Source organism: Perca flavescens, chromosome 12, assembly GCF_004354835.1.
Source record: "Perca flavescens isolate YP-PL-M2 chromosome 12, PFLA_1.0, whole genome shotgun sequence".
NCBI lineage: Eukaryota > Metazoa > Chordata > Actinopteri > Perciformes > Percidae > Perca > Perca flavescens.
In genome coordinates, this window is record NC_041342.1 from 1,400,047 (window position 1) to 1,411,696 (window position 11,650).

Consider the following 11,650-nt stretch of genomic DNA (forward strand, 5'->3'; position numbering starts at 1 on the left):
AATAGTGCCACTGAAAGTTTTATTTTTTGACATATTTCAAGAAAGAGGCTTTAGTCTCTAGAAATGTTTTTATTTGTCAGCCAATGATTTAAGATGATGCAGCTTTCCATTATCAATTCTTATTTTCCTATTATTTAATAAAAATAACAAAAATGATGAACCAATTCCATCAGAATGTTTGATGTGGTATGGAAACAATTGTTTATTTTCACTGTGCAAAGATTGCTGTGACTTGAGTCATTTCTATCCGTAGGTTCTTTGTCTACTGCAATAGTTACCACTGACCACTAGATGGCAGTACCAGCAACACATGTCCTCAGTTCAAATGATAAATGTAGGCAAAGATAACCAAGGAGGGTCCTGCATGAGCCAACATTTGAAAACTGTCTTTAGCAAAGTTTGTTTCAACTACAAAATTAATAAGTTAACTACCATCATTTGTATTGCCTTTGTATTTTTCAAAAAGAAAAGGAAACTACTACTTTTGGCATGAGGCAGTTTTCGTGGTTTCAATTCAAATCTAATTTAAATGATCTTAATACTACAGCATACAATGATATTCCAGACAACAATGTGCTTCCAGCCTTGTAGCAATAGTGTGTGGTTCTTCCAACATCAGTGGCTGATGTTATTGGAGGATGTTATTGCAGCATGTTCATACGGTCAGTGTTATCTTTTGGTTATTCAATTTTCCTTTCATGAACAGGTATTAAAAAAACAAAAAAATGAATGGTTGTTTGATTTTCGTTTTAAAATAAAAAATTTGAAAATTGAAATACAAGGCGTTTTTTCCTTTTCATGGTCAAAAGGGGATGAGAGAAATTTTAAATATGCTTTGATTTTCATTTTCTATTTCATATAACAAATAAAATCACAGAAAACAGAAAGGAAAAAAGGCCTGTTATTTTAATATTCAGAGACCAGATGTTGTCCTTTCCAAGGCAAAAGCGTCAGTGCAGCACAGGCTAAAATGACTTTGGATTCCTACTCTGATATGATTTTAGACATGGCGAAAAAAAAAAAAAAAGGCCTGTCATGTCCAGAAATCTCTGTGTGCATATCACAGGGAAGTGGGGGTGCAAGAGGATTTTCTGCAAGAAATGTGAGATTTTGCACTGAAAATGGCTCAAACATGACATGACCATAGACTGTATCAGAGAATGTCTATGGACTCATCTGACACCACGCTGAAGTTAACTTCCGCTTCACAGCATCGGATTCTGCAGTTGAGGGAAACTTGTATCCCAACTTCCTGAGCTACTGATCCTCCAGTTTTTTGCACCTCTTTACATAAATATGGCTATGAAATACATCCTGAAATGAATAAATGAGGCAATACATATAAAGATATAAATTAGGCAATATACTTCAGTAGCCTAAATATATGTTTTACTTTTATTTATTTCAGGGGACTTTATTTTATATGTAACGTTACGCATTTATTTCCCTATTTGCACATTATATTTAAATTATGTTTGGTTATCTTACAGACTCAGACTAAAAGCAACTATAGCTAGCCTCCCTGGCATAGTGCATCAAACCATATCACTATCTGCCAAAGGAAATAAAAACTTAATACACCCATGAATAAAACACGAGCTCGGCAGATTCGTCTGATACCCAGCTAATGCGGGTCACGCTAGCTTCGCACACGGACCAGAATCAGTCAGCACCGGGGACCCGGGTCAAAACCTAGGGTCACAACGGGCTGATGGCTAGCTGCTAGCTAGCTGCTATTTGAAGAAAACAGCAGCCAATATTAGACCCAGCACCGGAGGGTCTAAGGTCTGATCCCCATGATCTGATCCCAAACCACCTGGGACTCTCAGCAAAGATCAGCAAACTCAACGGCAGCAACAGAAAGTTTGTTGGGAACAGAGATAGAGATAGTACAAGCATTTTGTGAGTGAATCTCCCACAAATTGCAACAGAAACTCTGACAAATGTTTATTACTCATAGAGTAATAAAGTCTGCTCTATAACATAAAAGTTCAAGTCCAAGTTGAAAAATACTGAAACACCATTATTTATGCAAGTTAGCACATATTTAATTAGACAATGCCTCAGTTATTTGTATAATTAAACATACACGTTCAGAATACTAGTAATACAAGAGATTATTGTCTTATTGTAAATAATCAACTGGGGAAGTTTAATGGAGATATCTGTTACTTAAAATATTTTCCCTATTCACCTGTAGTGTCTCTTTAACATAGGCTGCAATGGGAAACTGGTGTTACTGATTTCAGTATTCATCAATTCGTTCCACCTCTTTGATTTCTTAGGACTGTTTATGTTATAGAGGAGAGTTTTATGAGACTAAATCAGTTGAAAGAGTTTGTGTGGGGGGGTCATGATGCATAATGCCGGTACTAAGAGTCAGAGGGAGGCAGGGAGAGGGAAATAAATAAATGTGACATTTTGAAATAAAAGTCCGCTCAAGCCTCATTAGAGTAGTTCCACACCAAACCATACACTGTAAATATTAATATTAGGTTAGGTTACTTTATTGGTACCCATAGGTAAACTAGTTTTACAGTCTACGAGGCAGGACATCCTTAAAACTTTGTAGATCACAACATAACATACAACACACAAAACATTAAAACATATAAAACAGGTAATGAAACGTAGAAGAAGAAAAAAAGAGGAATAAAAAACAGTACATGACAAGACCAAAGTGCTTGTGCTTGTGCGTTTTGTAAAAATAATTTTACCGTTTGTTTAACAGAGTGATTGCTGCTGGTACAAAACTATTTTTAAATCTTGTAGTTCTGCAACCAAGAACTTTTAGCCTCCGTCCAGAGGGAAGATCCTGGAATTCCCTGTTCAGAGGATGTAGACTATCCTCTTTGATAGCCATAGCTAGCCGCTGTAGTTGTTTAGCATACAGGGATGTGGGGTGCAGCTGGGACTCCCCAATCAGCTTACTTGCCCATTTTACAATTTGGTTTAGGCGATTTTTGTGCTTTTCAAAATTTTTCATTAAAATTGAAGTGAGAGCGACTGGTCTAAAATCATTAAGAATTTTAGAACTACTACATTTTGGAACTGGAACTACTACCGCATCCTTCCAAATTTTTGATACATGTTGCGTCTGCAGGGATTTATTAAAAATATATTGGAATATGTGACTCAACTCTCTTGTACATGTTTTGATCACACGTCCACATATATTATCAGGTCCATGACTTTTGTTAATCTTTGTCCTACTAAAGACATTTTCAACCTCTTTAGATGTGATGTTGAAATGTTGATTATCTTTAAGTTTGTGTTGGAGTCCTTGGACCTCCTGACTAAAATTAGACTTGTCGAAACATGTATAAAAAGAGTTAAAAGCATTGGCAAGCTCTGCATCACATCCAAAACCCTCTGGAAAGACATGGCTACTGCTACTGTGCTTTTGGGCACCTGCTATCGTTTTCATACAGGACCAGGCAGAGCCAAGGTTGTTTTCAGCCAGACCTTTTTCAAGCTTAGACTTATATCTTTGTTTTGCTTTATATATTTCACCTTTAAGCTCTTTGGTGGCTACATGTAGATCAGAGGCAGTTCCCTGCTTATGAGCATGCCCTTATTTCCGTATACTATCTTTTATAGACCTATTCACCCATGGTTTATTATTAAGGTATATTTTTACTTGTTTGCATGGTATAATCATATCTCTACAAAAGGCCACATATGAGCAGACAGCATCAGTCATCTCATCCAAGTCTTTGCAGGATTCTTTAAAAATACCCCATCTGTGCAATCATAACACTCCTGTAGGCACATAACTGCTTCCTCAGTCCATTCTTGTACTGCCTTGGTTTGCACTTTTTCCCTTCTCAGGACAGTACGATAAGTTGGGAGGAGTTGTATACAGTTATGGTCTGCGGAGCCCAGTGGGGGGAGTGGCACCGATTTATAAGCGTCCTTTATTGTGCCATAGCATGGATCCAGTGTCTTTCCCCGCCTGGTACTACAGGTGACATACTGGTAAAAGTCTCTCAACGTCTTTTTCAGAGTAACATGGTTAAAATTGCCTAGAATAAAATTTGGTGCGTCTGGGGAGAGCGACTGTATTTTCTGCGCTACGTCAGAAATCACAGTGCAAGCGGTGGTGGCATTTGCCCTCGGGTGGATGTACACGACTGTTTGTGGAAACTTATTTATTTATTGTGGTAAATAAAATGGTCGTAATGACACAGACAGGAGTTCGATGTTGTGCAGGCATATTTTTTCTCTAACAGTCACAGAGGTACAATACCGTCTATTAAAGTACACACATACCCTCATATTAACAGTGTTGCATGCGGAACAGAATGAACTCAAATGCAGAGCCCACAACAAAAGGTTTATTAATGATAAGGGGAAAAGAAAGGGGAATGGTGACTGGGGAAGAGAGAGACACAACAGGTATGTGAGTGTTCAGATAACAGACAGAGAAAGAAACTACGAGACTCTCAGGGAGTTTTTAGCTTAGTGTTTCACCAGCATGACTGGAGCAACAATCAAGTGGAGATGATCTGTTGAGCCGGGGTAGAAATACTGGTCTTGATTGTAGATGGGAGGCAGGTGTGTGCAGCGGGAGGCGGTGATGATGGGATGGTAACCAGGTGCACTCAATCAGCTGGCAGCAGCGGTGGGAGGGGTAGAGCAGAGTAGGCACAGAGAGAGAGAGAGGCAGGCCAACAGAAAAACACAGGAGAGGAGAAAACCAACCGAAAAACAAACCAGGGAATAGTAACAAAATGGAAAACTCACAGCCAGCCGACCCCAACCATCACTCTATGTTCCAAAGTCATTTTAGCCTGTGCTGAAAGCAACACTGGTACACTGGCGCTGTTGCCTTGGAAATGACAACATCCGGTCTCAGAATATTAAAAACAATTGTTTCTATTTTCGAGTGATTATATTTTTTGTTATTTGAAATAGCATATTTTTAAATATCTCTCATCCCCTTTTGACCATGAAAAAGAAAAAACACCTTGTATTTAAATTTTAAATTTTGTATTTTAAAACGAAAATCAAATAACCATTTGTTTTTTGTTTTTTAATACCTGTTTATGAAATGAAAATTGAATGACCAAAAGATACAGTGACCTCATACCAATGCTTTTGGTATGAGATGTTTAACTGTCACATACAGTATGGCTGAAGGTGTCAGCTTTTTCCTGAGACCTGTGAAACATGTCAATAACAATATACCGTATATATATATATATATCAAAATTTCAATCTAAAACTTGTTTTGGTGACGTTTTTAACACTTTTTTCAAAAAAACATTTTTTTTTCCCAAAATTTTTTGTCACTTTTTCCAATGTTCTTTGATCTTTTTTTTTTTTTTTCAAATGCTATAGAATTGACTAAAACACCCAAATTCAATGAAAGTAGTGAACTGATTCTTTATTTAACTTGTGAAGAGTGTTGTAGGGAACCATCACGTTATTTTTATGGACAATTTGGTTGAAAGAAACCCAAATTTCCCAAAAAGAAACTTTTTGAAAATGGGTCAGATTAGACCCCAGGACAACAGGAGGGTGAAAGGGTTGGGGCAAGCTAAATGTTCCATATGATCCCACTATACATCTCACAACAAAGCGGGGGCCTGGCTTAAACATGGCTGATATCATGACTACATCATGTGTTGAGATAGACACAGTGGCTGGGATTTTGCCAGGGGGGCACATAACTAACAATTCTTTAGTGTGTGTGTCTGATCTATGGAGAAAAGCTGAAGGCAGACATTTACCTCACTGGATGGCTGTCAACGTTTTTTTTCCTAACAGGATGTTAGTGTTAGTTCTGGGGCATCTTCAGAACACAGAACTTAATATTTCAGACCTCTTAACTTTTATCTAGCAGCTTTGTGTGTGTGTGTGTGTGTGTGTGTGTGTGTGTGTGTGTGTGTGTGTGTGTGTGTGTGTGTGTGTGTGTGTTAGAAACACTGTTCTGTGTGACTATGGGTTGACGCATGTGTAGGGTCACCAAGTTTGCTAGTCCGACCTCTTGACCTCCCCCTAGTGACAGTAGAGTCCTTAGTTGACCCAAATACCACAGCAGAAGAAGAATGAGAAGGGGTATGTGGCATGTGTTAGGGTCATAGCTACACTGGGGGTAAAGTGTGTCAGTGGTTGTGTTGTTGCATTCAGTCAGTGCCTTTACGTGCACAGCAGTAGCCGGGTTCTGCCAGTTCTCCCCGTATACATGAGTGGGGAGGGGAGAATGACGGGAGGAGCTCTACCTCCGGTACAGTAGGTGGCGCTGTGCCAACGCACAACTGGCTTTTTCTTCCTGTTGACCTATGTCAACATTACACCGATCGGCTTTTCAATGAGTAAAATTTAACAACTTAATGTTTCATTTACACACTCTTGTCACAGCGCAGAAACGCACAGAGTTCACACCCGACAACAACTTCGGCTGATTATAACGTTATCTGTAACCAGTGTCGGGTGGAATTATCAAGCTAGCTTCACTAGCTAGCTAGCTAACTAACATTAAAGGTCCAGTGTGTAACATGTTTAGTTGTTCATTATTTAAATCTGTGTTGCCCGTTCACCAACTTGTCCTTTTTCATGAATATTTACCTCCACCATCAATTCCAAGTATTCCTTTTGGCTTGAAATTTTACATTTGCGTTTGCATGAACTGGGGTAGACGCTCCATAGTCATGCTCCATCTTCAAATACGTTAGCCGGTAAGGGACATACAGGACATACTGCTCCGCCTGTGTGTGTGTGTGTGTGTGTGTGTGTGTGTGTGTGTGTGTGTAAGGGACATACAGGACATACTGCTCCACTTTTCACGTTTTCTCTGTCACATGATAAACTCACAGCTGCTGCTAATGCTGCTAATGGGTATTGTAGCTTCCCGGCCCCGGCAAGTTTGAAGAAGGAAACATGGAGGACCACACATATTCAAAATCCAAATTTCAGGAACAGGAGTCTTCTTCTTCTTCGCCCCAAAAAAAGAAAAAGGAAATTGCAAAGAGCAAGAGATCGGCTTTTTGGAGCGTTAAGGCTACCGTAGCTGTAATACCTACTTTGAACTGTGTGGTGCGAGAGACTGGATTGGGATATATGATCTCAACACTAGATGGGAGAAGTTCCTACACACTGGACCTTTAACGTGCCAGCGGCCGCTGCTCGGGTTGCTTGGTCCCTTCACTTTTTTGCCGAGGCACAGCGTTGACAGCCCCGGAGAAGGACAACCGGTTACCGGAGTTTGCTGTTTTCTCAGCGGGGAGTAAAACAGACGGGCCGCTGGCTCTTTCTGCCGATGGCCATGCAAGCGGAGTGGGGAGGGGCAGATGAAGCATGCGCAGACGCTTAAACCGATCATAATCCGGTTAAGGTGTATACATGCTGGGATACCCCTGTTACTGAAGGAGTTCTCTACCTCTGGTAACCGTTTTTTTTAAACTTCATGTAAACGCGCTGACTGTCATCATTTTGACCTGACAGGAGTGGCAGTTCTGAACTTAGAAGTTAAAACTTGTATTCCAGTAATTACAACAGTTATTTCAGCTGAGTGTTTTTGGTCACAGGATGATATTCTGGACACTTTTGAAAACAAAGTAAACACTGAAAGCACACTTATAGTAATAGCAAAGAACTCCCCCCAAAATAATTTCCATGGGGAAAATCACACAGACAGAAACCATTTCAGCCATCATTTATTCTGTTATGTTCTCTTGACTGAAACATTTTCAGATATTACATTACATGTCATTTAGCTGATGCTTTTATCCAAAGCAACTTACAATTGCTACATATGTCAGATATCACACACCTCTGGAGCAACTAGGGGTTAAGTGTCTTGCTCAGGGACACATTGGTTGATGTATCACAGTGGGAATCAAACCCAGGTCTCCCACACTAAAGGCATGTGTCATATCCACTGCGCCATCACCACACATAATACAAATGTTAAGTTCTTTCCCTTATAGTATGGTTCCTTACCCTGTTCCTGTGTTTGTTCCCTGTTTCCTGTTATTGAACCTTTGCACCTGAGACATGTTTTGGATATAAGACTATTTCCTGAAAGCAACATTTCATCAACTGTAAAGTCAAATGTGACTATGACCATAGATCATTTTCTGTGTCTTGTAGGTCTTTGCTAGCATGCTGAGCTAATGGGGAATGATGGTGGCGAGAAGGTTGAAGGTCTTATGTCATCTGAGCAGGTTTGGCTTAAGTCAGGTCAGGGCTGGGTCATGGAGCGGTCATGTGAGAGGTCAGAGGCCAGGTTAGTGTGTATGTTGTGGCTGCCAGCACTCAGTCATCCAGACAACAGCTGAGCGCTGGAACTGCTGCTTCGTCAAGGTTAGCCTGTGTTTTTGGAAGTTACCCTTTTTCTCACGTAGAGACAGCTCCGGGTGTTCAACAAACACGGCTTGGACTGCACAAACTGTTAACAATGTGAATCAGTTTAGGGGTGTGCATCTCTCCCTTATAAGACGATTCGATACGTATCTAGATCCATGGGCTACGATGCGGTTCAGGGACGATACATTTTTATTTGGAACGATTCAGTGCGATACGATAAGGTACGATTCCATCTGATAGATACAGTTAATATTCATTTAATGTACACACATTCATTTCCCATTATAAATTAAAATAAACATATTCTATAAAAGAAGCATTGCCTACCTTCAAATAAATATATATTTTGTAAAAGGGGCCAGGAAATAGTAAAGCTAGGACATGCTAATAGTATAACTTCAAATTAATAAGCTAGCCACTTATAACTAAATAACATCCACATCTATGTTAAATGAAACTGCCTCCTTGCTGCTGTAGTCTTAGAGACAGTAACTCAAACACAGGTCCACGTTACACAGCCATTGTGAGCACACCAATAATAATCATATACAGTATTACAGTGAAATCAAAACTAGCCGGGCCCTTTATTTTATTTAATTTTATTGGTTTACACATATTCAAATACTACAGATTAATATACACATAATCAATAAAAGATGTGTTTGAGAGATGAAAAAAAACCTCAGAGGGGCTTAATCTGGGCACTCTCCCATACATAATCCAATTAAAACAGAAATAAACTAAAATACTGATAAGAAAAGAAAAGGAAGTGTTTTTTGTCCAGCCAATTACACCCATGCCCTCTTCTCTTGAGACTCACTGCTATCAGAGTGTTGGCCTGAGTTTGCCCCAACTGGAGTGTTCTGGTCCAGTTTTTTGACACCCATAGGTGTTGGCATCCTGGGGTTTGGTGGTCCTCTGTCAAGGCGAGGGGACAAGGGGGGTCTCAGGTGGCTGTGGAGGACAAAGTGAGCTGGTACTGGAGTGCTCATGGGAGTGGGTGCGCGAGACATCTCCACTTTAGCATCTTTGCTTTCTGGCCTCGTGTCATTAGTGACTTCGCCATCTTTAGTGACGGGTCCACCATTCACCTTAGCATGAAGAGGTTCACCATCTGGAACTGGAACAACAACTGGTTTTTGATCTATGAGACTGTTCTTTGAGCTTTCACTCGGGCTGATTCTTCTGGTTAAAGGCACATTGCTGTCTTCAGTCATGGTTGTTGTTGTGAACATACTGCTTTGCTCTCCTTTACTCAGCTCCTCCATCAACATCTCCCTTTGTGTCCTCCACCTCACCATCGCCTTCATGGAGCTCACCAGGTCAAGCAAACTCAGCAGAATGGACAAGGAGGCAACGGCCAGCATCAAGTTGAGCATTAAGGTCTTCTCAGTCGGTCTGGAGATGTAGCACTCCACGCCAGATGTGCAGGGCGCCTCGTAACAAAGGAAGCTCCTAGGAATGGACAAACCAAAGAGAAAAAACTGGCCTGCACCGAAAACCACTTCCACAAGGATCCGTAGAATTACAACCAGGAAGTAAGCGCAGTAGAAGCGCGGCGCTCCCCATTCTCGTTGCAGTTCGTGAAGTGGAGCTTTATGCAAAGACACTTCTCTTGAGGAGCTGGAGTTCTCACAGCTGAAAGGTGAACCTCCTCGACTCCTGTCGCAGTAGAACCCTCCAAAATAGGGATACAACAAAACTTTATGCACAACATAGGTTGCAAACAGCACATGGGGAAGACAGAGAAGAATGAGGTGGAAAAGCCAGAGATGGAAGACGGATACAGGAGCAAATACATCGAAACACACATTGGAGCAGCCTGGCTGGATGGTGTTGCAGATAAATCTGTCCTGCTCGTCACTGAACAGGGTGAAGCCGGCCAGCAGGAGGACGGGCAGACGGAGAACCAGCATCAACATCCACCACGCTTTGCCTGTGATGGAAAATAAAATGATCAAGTAATTGACTGCTAGAATAAATGAAGATAAATGATCCCAGTGGGGTAATGGTTACATCGAAGAAGTAAATAATAGGATATTTATAAAATAATCAAATGTACCAAACGGGGCCTAATGATGATTAAACAGCAGAAAAGCAAAGTAATGCTTGAAAAGGAAATCTATTACAGATATAAAACATCCAGATGATAACAAAATTACACAGAGTAAAACCCAAAGATAGACACATTTACAATTCTCCACACTTAGTTGAAGTACATTGTTGTTAATGCATTCCTTAATACCTCAACCTTGATCACCACTTGGATTAAGAAAGGCACAGTTCTTACTGCTTTTGTGATCTGTTGAAGTTTTCAGCTTTTTACAGTTACTGTTTATTTGTGTTAACAGGTGTGTAATATTCATATTTAAAAGAAACATTGCCATAGTACAAACACGGCTTAATTTCTAATATTGACTACAAAAGAAGAACGTACCCATAAAGGAGACATTGTGACTGATAGTGATGAAGAGTAGTTCGCTTGCTCCCATCGTCCTCATTGTTCGGCGCTAAGCCTGATCCCATAAGAAAACGAGCCAAGACCAAGCCAAGAAAAGCCCCTTCAAAACAAATCCAAACCAGAGACACTGTCTTAAACTGCTGTCCCCTTCAACACTGCTCCACAACTTCACTGCTGACCCTAACAGCTTGCCACTAAATACAGTCACGTCCAACGTTTTCTTACCCCTCTGCACTCTTGTCTGTGGAAGCCAGGACCTGTGGAGAGAGCTATTCTTACCAGGCTGCCATCAAAGCATTGTTGGGATATCGAGGTAATGGTCAACCTTACTGGAAGCTGACGTTCATACGTAGGCCAGCTTGTAATAGACAGTCATGAACCTACTGTATGTGGGACAGCTAAATGGCACTGAGTCAATCTCTAAGTCACATTACATAAAAAACAAATAACACAAAACAATAAGCACTTCTATCCACTTAGGCTGCAACTGCAATTTCACTTTACATAATCATGTGCAATGTGAGTACATTATTTTATTAAATTATTTCACTATTTTACTATTTACTCTAGTTTTCAACTTGTTACCATCTATAAGAAAAGAAAAAAATGCGGCAACACTGGCGTATCACACTAGTTTGACAAAAATATGCCAAGACTGTATGGCTGCAGCCTGGAGCCTCCCATCTGGTGTTTTTACTTTTCAAAATAAAAGCTTGCGTCTGGTCTACTATGTCTTCGCACTTTGGTGTTCTGGTGTTTAAGTAGCCTATGTAATAATATGTTTTAAATATGCAAGCATTTCCATTCTATTCTAAGATAGTTCATTTGAAAGTTTTATGAATAGTTCCACTTTGTGTATTATTTAATTATGAAAGC

General features: G+C 40.2%; 1 long non-coding RNA gene across 1 annotated transcript; it reads left to right on the top strand.

Moving 5' to 3' along the window:
• The first annotated feature begins 6,989 nt into the window (after window positions 1-6,989).
• On the top strand, window positions 6,990-11,390 carry LOC114565692 (uncharacterized). The gene is made up of 3 exons (XR_003693962.1): window positions 6,990-7,389; window positions 8,098-8,171; window positions 9,573-11,390. It is a non-coding gene; the product is annotated as an uncharacterized LOC114565692 (long non-coding RNA).
• The last annotated feature ends 260 nt before the right edge of the window (window positions 11,391-11,650 follow it).